This window comes from Gekko japonicus, unplaced genomic scaffold, assembly GCF_001447785.1.
Source record: "Gekko japonicus isolate JY-2015 unplaced genomic scaffold, Gekko_japonicus_V1.1 scaffold1850, whole genome shotgun sequence".
Classification (NCBI taxonomy): Eukaryota; Metazoa; Chordata; class Lepidosauria; order Squamata; family Gekkonidae; genus Gekko; species Gekko japonicus.
The window spans coordinates 19,816-29,816 of record NW_015163658.1 but is presented as its reverse complement, the minus strand read 5'-3'; the positions used below and the strand labels follow the sequence as shown (position 1 = coordinate 29,816).

Sequence of the window (10,001 nt, the reverse complement as noted above, 5' to 3'; positions counted from 1 at the left end):
TATATAGATATAGATATAGATATAGATATAGATATAGATATAGATATATAGATATATATAGACAGACAGACAGACAGACACAGACAGACAGACAGACAGACAGACCAACCGAGCCAGGGAAAACTTTGTAATCAAACCTATATTTGTTGTACAGAAAATCTGAAGCCCTCTTCTATTTTATGTGTGTTCTTTCTCTTTCTTTTCCCCCTATCTTTTATTTTTTCAATAAAACCTAAAATTGTCACTAAAAAAAAAAGACATATTTGTTTAAGCTCTGCGGCGTACGTAGAACTTCTGAAGAAAAACAGGTTGCTTACCTGTCACTGATGATCTTCCGAGTGGTCATCTATGCAGTCCCACACATGGGTTGGGCACCTGCGCACGACCTCGACCGGAGAAACTTCCAGAGCTTTGCCTCAGAAAGCTTTTGGCGGGCTCTCTTCCCGCCCTGGGGAGCAGGCACGTACTTGCACATGCCTGGAGCGGGGGAGAGAGCCGCCTCCCACTCCGTTCCTTCGACCGCTACCGGTAAGTCCCATCAAGCCAAAGAAGGGTGAACAGGAGATGCCAGCAGTGGGGAAGGCTGGGTGGGATTGTGGGACTGCACAGATGACCACTCGAAGATCATCAGTTACAGGCAAGCAACCTGTTTATCTTCGTCATGGTCTCTGTGCAGTCCCACACATGGGTGATTACAAGAGCTGAACCAGTTGGAGGAGGGAGCTGGCAGCTGCAAGAGACACAAAGAACACTGGTTAAGACATAGCATCACCAGCAGGAAGAAACACCCACGGGTCCTACCTGAGAACATGGCAGGGTCAAGCGAAGAGAGATCGCAGCACCGACTGGCCAAAGGCAGCATCCCGTCGAGCTCGGACGCCGAGTGCGTAGTGGGTCATGAAGGTCGATGCTGAGGACCACGTAGCAGCCGCACAGACGTCCTCCGACGGGACACCAGCCAAGAAAGCGGTGGATGTCGATACCGCCCGCATAGAATGGGCAGTGACAGAGGTAGGAACAGGTTGACGTGCAAGCTCATAGCAAAGGGCTATGATGGAAGTCACCCACTTAGACAATCGTTGAGAGGAGATAGGGTCCCCAACATGAGGGGGCTTACAGGCGATGAACAGCCGAGGAGATTTACGTAGCGGCTGAGTCCTGTGTAAATAGAAGGAGAGTGCTCTGCGCACATCGAGGCAGGGGAGGGCTCTCTGAGGTGCATCAGTCGGATTTGGAAAGAATGAAGGTAAGACAGACGACTGGGACAGATGAAAGGCAGAAACGACTTTAGGCAGGAAAGAAGGATCTGGTCTAAGGACAACCTTCTCCTTATGGAAAATTGTATAGGGGGGATCACCCCGAAAGGCAGCTAGTTCCCCTACTCTGTGCGCAGTAGTAATAGCTATAAGGAAGGCAGTTTTCCAGAAAAGTAACCTGAACTCAGCCGTGGCCATGGGCTCGAACGGTTTAGACATCAGTTGAGTGAAAACAAGAGAGAGACTCCACGAAGGCACCAAATGCTTCCAAGAGGGACAGAGGTGGAGGAGACCTTTGAGGAACGACTTGGTAAGGCTGTGGGAAAAACCTGTAGATCCCTGTATCAAGAGATGGTAGGCCGAGATGGCCTCTAAATGAACCTTTAAAGATGAGTATGCCAGGCCAGTATTCTTTAACGAGACGAGATAGGAAAAAATCTCATGGAGAGACAACTAGAGAGGATCAAAGGACTGATCAGAGGCATACGACTGGAACCTCTTCCATTTTAGAGCGTAAGTGGCATGGGTAGACGGCTTCCTGGCATTCAGAAGGACTTCGGACACTTCAGGCGGGAAGTCTAATGCAGGATCTTCCAGGCTGTTAATCGGAAGAAACCGGGATCGGGGTGGAGGACCTTTCCTCGAGCCCGAGAGAGGAGATCTGGAACAACAGGAAAAGGATGAAATGTCTGGTTGGAGAGCCGAAGGAGGTGCGGAAACCAGACTTGGCGCGGCCACCACGGAGTGACTAGGATGCAGGACGTCGCATTGGTCATAATCTTTTGAACGACCCTGGAGATCAAGGGAAACGGAAGGAAGAAATAAAACAGGGTCCCCGTCCAGGTATGGAGAAAGGCATCTCCCAGGGACCGAGCAGTTGGTGGACCATGGCTGAAAAAGCGGGAGCACCGGGCATTGTGTGCAGTTGCAAAGCCGTCTACAACAGGGCGGACGAACTCGAGGAAGACAGGTTTTAGGTATCGAAGGTGAATGGACCATTCGTTGTCCGAAAACTGGGAGCGACTCAACCGATCGGCATCTACGTTTTGAACGCCCAGGATGTGGATCGCAGAGAGCTTGATGGAATGGTAGATGCACCATTGCCAGAGATCGACTGCAGCGTGGCAAAAACTAAAGGAGGCTGTCCCACCCTGTTTGTTTATGTAGTAGACTGTGGTGGTGTTGTCGGAGGCAACCCGAATGACTTGGCCTCGAAGGACAGGGAGAAAGGAGCGGAGAGTGAGATGAACGGCATGCAGCTCCAAGGTATTGATATGAAGGGCTGCTTCGTGAGGAGACCAGGTCCCTTGTGCCGAAAGGATTCCGCACTGGGCTCCCAACCCTATAGGGATGCATTGGTGGAGATAGAAACTTGCGGAGGAGAATGCCGAAAGGGCATGCCGGAGAGCAAGTGGCGAGGGTGAGACCATCAAGCGAGAGCGTTGACGACAGGGGGTGGGATCAACAGGATTGTGTGCCACGGACTGCGGAGAGGGTCGAAGGCATGGAGAAACCAAAGTTGGAGGGGACGCATCCTCATGGACGACAAAGACAGTAGACGCAAAATGCCCCAGGAGCCTCATAATGAACCGAGCAGACTGGTGGGGAGAGGTCTGGAACTGGGAGACCAGAGTAAGTATGTTGGAGGCCCTCGAGACGGGCACCCAGGAATTGAAGGGCCTGAAGAGGCTGTAGGGACGACTTGGTTAGGTTGACACAAAGCCCGAGGGCACGAAGGAGAGACAGGGTGGTTTGGACGTCTTGGAGGAGCTGGTGTTGGGTGGAGGCAACAAGAAGCCAATCGTCGATAAAGGGATACAGGGCAATCCCCCGACGATGGAGGTCTGCAGCCACCAAAGCCATCAGCTTGGTAAAATCCCTCAGGACAGTGCAGTGTCTGAACGGAAGGACCCAATATTGATAGTGTATATTGCCGACAGCGAAACGCAGGAACCTTTCATGCTGTGGACAGATAATGACATGAAAATAGGCATCCAGGAGATCAACAGAGGCTAGCCATGCTGCCGGGGGAATCAATGGGAGGATAGATTGTAGGGTGACCATTCGGAACTTGTGGCATCGAATGTACTGATTGAGATCCCGGAGATCCATAATAGCCTTGAAGCCGCCATCCCTCTTTGGTACGAGGGAATATTTTGAATAAAAGCATAGGGTTCGTTGCGCTTCCGGGACGACCTCGATGGCGCCTTTGGATAGAAGCGCAGAAATCTTGGAATCGAGGAAAGGATCCGGGGGGGGGAGGGGTGTTTGACGATATAATGAGGTAAGTCGGGAGGCGAAATGAACTCTATGGCGTACCCGACCCGCAAGATGGTAAGCACCCAGATATCAGTTGAAATTTCTTCCTACTTTCGTCAGAAAGGGGAAGAGTCGGGTCCAGACGGGAGGGGTGTAAGATGGAGGAGATGGCAGGTGATCGAAGCGGTCAAACGGACTGCTTGGGCTGCTGGGATTTTTTAGGGGCTTGTTGGCGCACCCTATTGGGATAACGAGAGTCATATGGGAGGTGAGCGCAGGAGATGGCTGGCGTCTGGCATAATATGGTTTCCAGGAATGGTAACAGCGTCGGGGTGTCGATGCTGAGACACCCACGTCGAGGTGTCGATGCCGAGACACCGAGGTTGCGAGCCTGTTTCCGACTATCATCGACAGCCTTTAAGGCTTCGTCAATGGTAGAGTGGAAAAGACCTTCGCCATCAAAGGGGAGATCCTCAATCCGGAATTTCACGTCGGGCTGTAAAGAGGTACCTCTTAGCCAAGCATGACAATGGAGACCGACAGAGGAGACAAGAACTTTCGAGGAGCAAGTGACAGCATGACAGACTGAATTAATTTGCTGTTTCGAGATCGTACAAATTTCTGATAAAGCTCCTGACAACGTTGGACAGTGTTCCTCTGGAACAAACTGTAAGATGGGACAGACCGCATTAGCCACATTAAAGGCATAGGCCGACAGATATGACAGGTAGGTGTCAATACAAAGATCCATAGAGGCGAAGGAATACAGCTTCCTCGCGATAACATCGATCTTCCGGCCCTCGCGATCGGGAGGTGCAGAGTGGCAGGCAGATTGCTTCGATTTCGAAGAAGATTGAACAATCATGAGCCCTACGGGGGAGGGCGGGGCATAAATTTAACAAATAAATAAATAAATAAATAAATTCGGCGGAGGCTGGCTGAAGAGAAACTTCCCCGAGCTCTCTTGGACCGTATAGAGAGCTTCGTATTGTTTGGCGACTGGGGGAATGGAAGCGGGATGAACCCATGTCTCCTTGAGGGTGGAGAGGTGGACCGGCAATAGAGGCAGGACCGTCAAAGGCGGGAGGTCACCCTGAACAAGCTTGTGAACAACATCAGTCACAGCCGGGGATTCAGTGGAACCCTGGACCTGAAGGGCGAATGCCAACCTGGTTACAAGTTCCAGATACACTTTCAGGCCTTCAATAGGTGAAACGGACCCCGAGGGCCGAAGGTCATCTTCGATATGCGAAACATCGAGTTCGAGATCTGCCAAATCCGAGTTGTCGGAAATCGACATGGGAGAGGAGGATCTCCGCTACTGAGTGAGATCAGCCGGTATCGAGTCATCAACACGGGGATGAAGCACAGGTTCTGAGAGAGAACACTTAGGGGCACCCTAGGCCTCGAGAGGTCAGGAGGCTGGTCAGGGGCCATAGAACGGGCCGAAGTCACGGACTGAGATCGTCTGAGACCTCTGATAATAATAAGGATAGTAATCTGGTCGATCTCGTTCATCAGACCAGTATTCGTCATCAGAAGGTGATCCCGAAGGAGAAGGTGACTGGCGACGAATAAGACGCTTTCGATCATATCGAGATCAATGGCCAGCAGAATGCTCCGTGCCCTCCAAATGGTGGATCGGGGTACGGGAGTGTGGCGTCAGAGATCGAGAATCCCGGTGACAAGACAAGTCAGGAAGAGATCTTGTAGATTGACCCAGTGGAGTAAGGCCAGAGGCTGAAGAGAGCGTAGGTGGCGGTGTCGGAGGCCGCAAAGTGGACTTGTTAGGTACAACAGCCACAGCAGGGGTCGATGTCGTTAAACCAGTAATGACGACTGGGTCGACAGCCGAAGCGGATGTCGAGGGCTTGACTTTCGATTTCGAGGAAGCTTTACCCTCAGGCCATGTAGATCTTAACTTTGCTGCCTTCGAGGAGGATTCTAATTTTTTAGAAACAGTCGAAGCCATGGCAGGGCGCAAGGCGGCCTCTAAAAGCACAGCCCTAAGGCGAGTCTCCCTATTATGTTGAGCTTGTCTGGTAAAACTAGCACAATGAATACAAGTATCGACTCTATGGGATTCCCAGAGACAAAACAGGCACAAATTGTGACCGTTGTTCGAAGGAAGTTTAGCTGGGCAATAACGTCACAGTTTTTAAAACTTTGTTTTGCCCATATGTTCTCTACCCCACTCACTATAAATAAAGGGGGGGTGAGAGAAGGAGAAAAAGAAGTATTTAATTTTTTTAATATATATATAAGAACAAGAAAAGTTGAAGAGTGAAGACGGAAGGGAACAAAAGAGAGAGAAAAAGAGAAATGTATACTTAGCTGAGGCAAGTACGGAACAACAAAAACGAGGTGTGAACACACAGGTGGTCGAAGAAGAACTGAGTGGGAGGCGGCTCTCCCCCCCGCTCCAAGCATGCATAGTACGTGCCTGCTCCCCAGGGCGGGAAGAGAGCCCGCCAAAAGTTTTCTGAGGCAAAGCTCTAGAAGTTTCTCCGATCGAGGTCGAGCACAGGCGCCCGACCCATGTGTGGGACTGCACAGAGACCACAACGAAGATCTTGTTTTATATATGGAAAGATGAAACACTAATAGAGAATGTTTCAGGACATAGCTGAAGGGGAAAAGCAAGTCATGTACAGCAGCTCTGAATTCTAGCCAAGACCCAGGGCTCACTCCTTGTCAGAGGAAGAAGCAGGATGGTGGTGATGTGAATTAGCAGCTCAGAAGCTTCCTTGTCAGTCCGCATCGCACCCGTGCTATCCACCCCATCAACGACTCCTGTCAGACATGGAAGTCTAACATCAACTCAGCCTCTCTACGGCTGTTAATAAAGCACATCCCCGTATCTTCCTGGAAATAAAACACTGCTCTGTGCTAGTCCTATCATTAACAGCATTAAAAGCGTTAACATACAGCGGCTGATGTAAATTACCCAATCAACATGAATGCACCAACAAGCAGACTGCCACCACCCCGGGTACATTAAATATCATTACTCTAGACATGACATTCCCGTGTGCATCATCATGTACATTAGCCTGAGGCATGACAGTCTAGTCTAGAGGCAAATGAGGACATCAAAGCCACTTGGGCCTAAGCCAGGCCTAGCCCCTGCCATGCTGGAAGGGGCACAGGTGTCGCTCAGCTCCGACCCCAGCCGGCGGCAGCAGAGACCGCTAACTCAGGCTTGCCCAACAGCTGGGTCCAAGCTGAGCAGCCAACATAAGAACGCCAGAAGAGCCCCGTGGGATCAGTCCGGCGGTCCATCTATTGCAGCATCCTGTCTCACACAGTGGCCAATCAGCTCCTCTGGAGGTCCAACAACAGGGCACAGAGAGTCCCTTCTGGCCCTGGGGGTCAGAGGCTTACTAACGCCTCTGCACATGGAGGTTCCCCTTAGTCACCATGGCTAGTAGCCATGGACAGACTTCTCCTCTATGAGAAAGACTGCTCTCATGCTAAAGCTCATGATCAAGGTTTATAAGATTATGCATGGGATAGAGGAGGTCGAGAAAGAAGTACTTTTCTCCCTTTCTCACAAGACAGGAACTCGTGGGCACTCCATGAAATTGCTGAGCAGTCCGGTTAGAACGGATAAAAGGAAGTACTTCTTCACCCAGAGAGTGATTAACACAAGGAATTCACTGCCACAGGGGGGGTTGGCGGCTACAAGCACGGACGGCTGCAAGAGGGAATTGGATAAAGAAGAGGAAGAGATTGGATTTATACCCCGCCCTTCACTACCCAAAGGTCTCAGAGTGGCTTACAACCTCCTTTCCCGTCCCCTCCCCACAACAGACACCCTGTGAGGTAGGTGGGGCTGAGAGAGCTCTGACAGGAACTGCTCTTTTTCAAGAACAGCTGTGCCATAATTAAGGCTTGCCCAAGGTCATCCAGCCAGGTGCAAGTCAGGGTTCCCTCTAAACTGAGTTAGTGTGAGCTAGCTCACAGTTTTTTGGCCTCCGGCTCACACATTTTTGTCTTAGCTCAGGAAGAATGGCTCCAGAGCAAACTAATTTATGTAGTGGCCAAATTGCTTGCTCACAACTTTAATGGCAGTAGCTCACAAAGTAAAGTTTTTGCTCACAAGACTCCACAGCTTAGAGGGAACACTGGTGCAAGTGGAGGAGTGGGGAATCAAACCCGGTCCTCCCAGATTAGAGTCCGTGCACTTAACCACTACACCAAACTGGTTCCATAAACATGGAGCAGAGGTTCATCAGTGGCTATTAGCCACAAGGTATAGATAGGAACTCTCAATCTGGGGCAGGCGATGCACTGTATTCTTGGTGCTTTGGGGGGGGGCAACAGTGGGAGGGGCTTCTAGTGTCCTGGCCCCACTGCTGGACCTCCTGATGGCACCTGGTATTTCTGGCCACTGTGTGACACAGAGTGTTGGACTGGAGGGGCCTTTGGCCTGATCCAACACTGGTTTCTCTTACGTTCTTATGTAACGAAGGCGTGGATGACCTGGGCTCCTCACATTCTAAAACCCTTTGCAGGGAAACTCCAAAAACAGTTGTGTGATCAAACAGCGACAGGTACGCCCTCCACTATCCTCGTCAACCTGTCGTGGCCCACAGATTTTGGCTTGGCACAGTAGCAAGTTATTATTTATTTTATAGACATTATTTACAGTCTGCCTTTCTCAGAGAGACTCGGGGCGGATTACACACAGTGAGTCAGGACAGTCAACAAAACGCATTAGGACTTCAGAAGTCTGGAACCACCAGAAGGAACAAAAGCACAGCGTAAGTATTCACACAGTGCATTAAGCAGTGCAGAAATCACATAACAGGATCCTACTTGCAATAAGCTACACGCAGCAGTATAGACCACAGTTCCTAATTATTTATCCAAGGGAAGAAGGAGAAGGAGGAGATTGGATTTATACCCCGCCCTTCACTCAGAGTGGCTTACAATCTCCTTTCCCTTCCCCTCCCCACAACAGACACCCTGCGAGGTAGGCGGAGCTGAGAGAGCTCTTTTGAGGACTGCTCTTGAGAGAACAGCTCTGAGAGAACGTGCGACTGACCCAAGGTCCCACCAGCAGCTGCACGTGTAGGAGTGGAGACTCAGACCCGACACTCCCAGATTAGAGTCCGCGCTCCCAACCACTACACCAAACTGGTTTTGCGAACCTTTTGCTATGTTGCCACCCGGGTACCTGTGCAGAAAAGCCCTCTTGAAATAATTCAGTTTTGCAGTTTCCGGAAGGCCGGGAGCCTTCCTGACCCCCTCCAGCAGGCCGTCCCACAAGGGAAGAGCCGCGACGGAGAAAGCATTATGTACGGGCAGTTGTTGCTTCTGCCCACTTGCAGGTTGGCACCCGCAGAAGCTCCTGCTGACATGAGGGAAGCTGTAGAGGCGGAGCAGAGGGGAAGAGACAGTCCCGCCAACAAGAGGGGCCAAGGCCATGAAGGGCTTCGTAGGTGGCCGGCGATACCTTCGACTGAGCTCGGGGACAGATGGGCAGCCAGTGGAGCATCTGCAGAATGGGGGGGGGGGATACGCACGCTCCATCTAACAGAATCTCCTGATAACAGCCAGGCCGCAGCATCCTGCACCAAGTGGAGCTTCCAAATGGATTCCGAGGGGAGACCAATGTGCAGTACATTGTGGTAGTCCACTCTTGATGGTACTGTGGTGTGGATCCTGGTGGCCAGGTCAGCCTCATTAAGTGAAGGGGCCATCTTCTGGGATAGGCTGCGTTGGCAGAAAGACTTTTTTGCACCTGCATTAACTGGCTGCTCCAGGAACGAAGCTGGATCCCGTATGACCTCGAGGCTTTTAACTGAGTCAGAAAGAGTTGCCTGAATGCCATTTAAAGCGGGGAAGAACAACGTCCTTCAGGACCTCCTCCTTCTCAACCAGCACTATTTGTGGTCAGCAGGGATCATTTCCTGCTGGAGTGCCCCAGAGCAGCGCTCTGGCAGTAAGGAGGCCCAGGTCCCGGCCTCCTGAGGGGGAGGGATTAAATGCCTGGCTTTCCAGCCTGATCTTCCCAGCCGTGAGGCACCTGGAGAAAATCGAGCAGGGAAGCCAGGCATGTCTGCCCGCTTCCCCTTCCCCTGCCATGGCAGGTTGGCTGGAGAGGGGAAGGGGAGGTGGGCAGACATGCCCTCCTTTCCCCCTGAGCCTCTCCGCTTTTGCGGAGAGACTGAGGGGGGCATTTAAACTCATTTGCATATGCCTTAACTCACTTTCAACATGCCTGCCCTTTGTCAGGGGGCGTGGCATATGCAAATGAGTTATGCAAATGAGCTCCTGCATTGCTTCTTCTAGGAAATGACCCCTGGAGGTCAGCATTTACTCTTCTTCCTCCCTGATTTCTCTAGCAGATGCAGGCAACTGGCGTGTATCTCACTGCTTCTACCTGCTCCGAAACTGAGTGCAACGCAAGGCACTTTCCCCCCGAGTTCTCTGCAATTCACAGAGCTTTTCCAGGAGGGGATCTTTTTTTTTGGGGGG

At 51.3% G+C, this 10,001-nt stretch overlaps 1 protein-coding gene across 1 annotated transcript in view; it reads right to left on the bottom strand.

The window, feature by feature from the left end:
- Positions 1 to 10,001, bottom strand: part of SMARCC1 (SWI/SNF related, matrix associated, actin dependent regulator of chromatin, subfamily c, member 1) — a gene marked incomplete at its 5' end in the record, with an annotated part of 96,374 nt that overhangs the window by 79,466 nt on the left and 6,907 nt on the right. The window lies entirely within an intron of this gene.